Source organism: Pongo pygmaeus, chromosome 21 (genome assembly GCF_028885625.2).
Source record: "Pongo pygmaeus isolate AG05252 chromosome 21, NHGRI_mPonPyg2-v2.0_pri, whole genome shotgun sequence".
Classification (NCBI taxonomy): Eukaryota; Metazoa; Chordata; class Mammalia; order Primates; family Hominidae; genus Pongo; species Pongo pygmaeus.
The window spans coordinates 66,103,469-66,107,080 of record NC_072394.2 but is presented as its reverse complement, the minus strand read 5'-3'; the positions used below and the strand labels follow the sequence as shown (position 1 = coordinate 66,107,080).

General features: G+C 59.9%; 1 long non-coding RNA gene across 1 annotated transcript; it reads left to right on the top strand.

Annotated features, from left to right (window-relative positions):
* The first annotated feature begins 484 nt into the window (after positions 1-484).
* LOC129021784 (uncharacterized) lies at positions 485-3,253 on the top strand. Its single transcript, XR_008496142.1, has 4 exons — positions 485-755; positions 919-1,122; positions 1,474-1,594; positions 2,680-3,253. It is a non-coding gene; the product is annotated as an uncharacterized LOC129021784 (long non-coding RNA).
* The last annotated feature ends 359 nt before the right edge of the window (positions 3,254-3,612 follow it).

The window sequence follows — 3,612 nt, the reverse complement described above, 5'->3', positions numbered from 1 at the left end:
AGACGGGCCGCCGCTGCTATCACCTTCACCGTTGGGTGCTCCAGCCTGGTTACATGCTGGCCTCTCCCTCCCCCTGCCTCCAACACAATCAAGGGAACAGATCATGGAAAAAATGCAGAAGGAGCCTGGGGGGGACACTGGACCTGTGAGTTTGAGCTCTGATTTTTGAGCAGATGAAGAAAGGCCCCTCCTTTTCTTTGAAAATTGGAGCTGGAATAACACAGGGTATCCACCAGCAGATCCGTATGGAGGGCCAGCTGTGAGCAAATTGCAGTGTGGACACAGCACAGTACAGGCACGGCCCTAAAGGAGGGTACCACGCGGTGGGGGTGAATGGGGGACCCCGGAGCACAAGGGGGAGGGTGGTTTTGGGAGGCTGGAGTTGCTGTTTTGTGTGCATGCACCCCCTTCCCCAACGCCCTGCGTCTTCCACCTCAGACTGTCCCCCACTCCCTTCCCTGGGTGACCCTCGGAGCTGCTCATCCTGAGGAGCAGGTGAAGTCAGCACCTTGGATAGCTCTGTCACACGGGGAAGGCCAGGCCTTGAGCAAGGCCCCCTGGCTTCAGCTCCTAACAGCTTCCACTCCTGCAAGTGTGCAGCTTTGGGTCAGAGCCCCGCGACCCCACAGCCCACCCAGAAGACGTCCTCGTGGCACGGCTGTCCCATTGCACTTTGCCAAGTGTTGGCTGGAAGGTGGTGGGAGAGGAGTGACAGTTTGATGAAGAATGAATGAATTACTTAATTAAGGCACAGGGTAATAGAGGCTGGCCAGGCCCGGTCCCTGTTCCTTATTTCCTAATGCAGATAAATTCCAGTAATTTCTGTGGGGTGAGAAATGGGCATCAGAAATAATGGTTTAACTATCAAAAATTGAAACACAGTGCCTGTGTGTATCTGAAATAATACTCGTTGTTCAGATGTCTCTGGGGAAAGAACATCTCGATGCTGAGGGAGGAGGCTTTTTCGATTGCCGCACTGCAAGGCACTCAGCAGCAATGGAAGCCCCCGGTGCTGGGCCACAGCTGTGCCATCACACCCCTGGCCCCGGGGCTGACCCTTTGCTGACATCAGCTCACCCAGTGCCAGCTCAGCTTCCCTGCAATGCCCTTGATATTTACAAGGTAGACGCTAGAAGCCCGGGATGCCTTGCTGTTGGGAGGGAAACGCCTGCCAGACGGAGTAAACCAGCTGCTCCGGAATTGTCACTGGCACTGGGAGGGTTGGTGTTGCTGCTCAGCACTGGGGCTCAAAGCCCTCCCCACATCCCCATTATCCTCAGCCTCCCCAGGCTCCATCCGGCAGGAGGGAGCAGACGGTGGGCCCTGCCTCCTGGCCTTGAGACCAGAGGACGGCCCAGGGTTTGGAGCAGGTGAAAGTCTGAGCTGCTTCTGCAAGTGCAGCCTTTGTTCCGAGGAAGCAGGGCTGCCCCGCACCCCGGTGTGCAGGGGGGCAGCTGGCTTTTCCCTTTGCAGAGCTCTGTCTCCTGTGCCGCTCCCCAGGAGGGGCGTCCTGTCTTGGGCCAGCATGACCGCCGTCTCCCTGCTGCGGAAGGGGAGGGCCCCCTTTCTGTGGGCCTTTGTCTGTCAAATGACGGTAAGATGCAATCGGGGTGCATGAGCTATGGTCCAGAGAATGGCACGGGAGGGGGCTGGCTCACCTGCCCCCCAGGCTGGCTTAGGGTCATGGTTCACCCGTCCACTCTGCCCCCTGTGAATGATTCAAGTCAAGGCCGTGCCTTCAAAGAGCTCACGGCCTCATGAAATGTGACCGACAGAGGCACGTGCAGGTTGCTATGGAAACACGCACAGGCTATTCGGGGTGGGGGATGGGCCCGGAGGGTCTTGCCAGGGATGAGGTGTTGAAAGATGAATGAGTTTTCCTCTCAGAGCCTGGGAGGTGGCGGTGTGGTGGGAGGCGTGTGCTCCGGAAGGTGGAGGAGACCCCACGCTCCAGATGCATCAACCTGCCGCCCCGCAAAGCTCATTTATTTAGAAACGTCTCAGCAAAGCCAACCGTGGGATGGAAGCCTTTCCCTCTTCTCCCTGGTCCGGGTGTGCAGAGGCGAAGCCACTACCGTGACTGGCTGCTGACGCTCCCTCCGGACGCACCCCTCCCCGGTGCAGCTCCGAGCTGGAGGGGCCTGGGTGCCCCCGGCTGTCAGCCCAGACCAAGGGCTAAAGAACTGAGCTCCCCAGATGAGCCAAATGGGGGCTCCCTCTGTCCCACCCCCCAAGGAGGGATGGCAGGGGAATCCAGGTCCTCGGTCCCAGTGGTCGCCGGGGGGCTCTGTGGTGGGTCCACCAGCTCCCCTGCTGTGTCTACACCCAGAGCCTTTATTTCTCCCAGGCAAAGCCACTCGCCAGCCCACCCAAGTCAGGGAGGTCCACGGGGAGGGGCTTTCCCCTGGCACAGCTCCTCAGCGGCCCTTGGACCAGAGTGGCTGGGGGCAGAGCTGTGCCCCTGGCAGCCCCGGGTTGAGGTGTCCTCAGAGCAGGCTCCTGACAGACCGCAGACCGTGACCCTGGGGGCTGCACGAAGAGGGGTCTCCCAGAGGCCTTGGCACGGAGCCCAGGCAGGGGCACCCTGGATGTGAGCTGCTGATCCACCTGCCACAGGCACTTTGTTTTCTTGGCCTCTGAACCATGAGTCAAGGGTGAAAACAGGAACCTCTCTTCCAGGGAACCTGTCCCGAGGGGTCCAGGCTGTGTGGCCTCTGCCCAGACTACTGACCCAAGCTGGTGCCGACGAGCCTGCAAAGGCCAGCAGCTCCCACGCAGGGGCTTGTGTACTCTCAGGGTGGGGAACCGCACCTCATACCTCCGCTCCTGGGCTCCCCCTGACCTCAACACCCCCACTCTGGTGTGGGAAAGCAGTGAGGAGGGAGGGGCATGCCTGGGCCCCCCCGACCTTGACACCGCTACCCCCAACCCCGCTGTGGGAAAGCAGTGAGGAGGGAGGGACATGCCTGGGCCCCCCCCGACCTTGGCACCCCCACCCCCAACCCCGCTGTGGGAAAGCAGTGAGGAGGGAGAGGCACGCTTGGGCCCCCCCCGACCTTGGCACCCCCACCCTGGTGTGGGAAAGCACTGAGGAGGGAGGGGCATGCCTGGGCACCCCCAGCTTCCTCCGCAGCAGGGACTGGGCAGCCGTCATGGGAAGTTCCCTTTGTCTGGCTGCTTTGAACTCTTTTCCAAGGAAAACCTATTCATGTTTTGCCCACGGAATTAAAAAATCATTAAAAGAAAAGTGTACAAAGAGAAAAATCAGTGAACCTAGGAGTATCTTCTCCCCAAAAGTGGTTGAGTTATCACTTGTTGCTGAGAAAATTGACAAAAGATCTGAGTTACGGACGTGAGCAGAGCGGGCAGTTTCTGAACGGTGCTTCCTGGAATCCGGGGTTCCTGGGAAATGCCTTGGAGTCTGCGCATGGGGCTGGGGCTGGAGTGCAGGGCTGGTAGGGGGTGCAGGACTGGTGGGGGTACAGGGCTGGTGGGGGGTGCGGAACTGATGGGGTACAGGGCTGATGGGGTGCAGGGCTGATGGGGTGCAGGGCTGGTGGGGTGCAGGGTTGATGGGGTGCAGAACTGATGCGGTACAGGGCTGCTGGGATG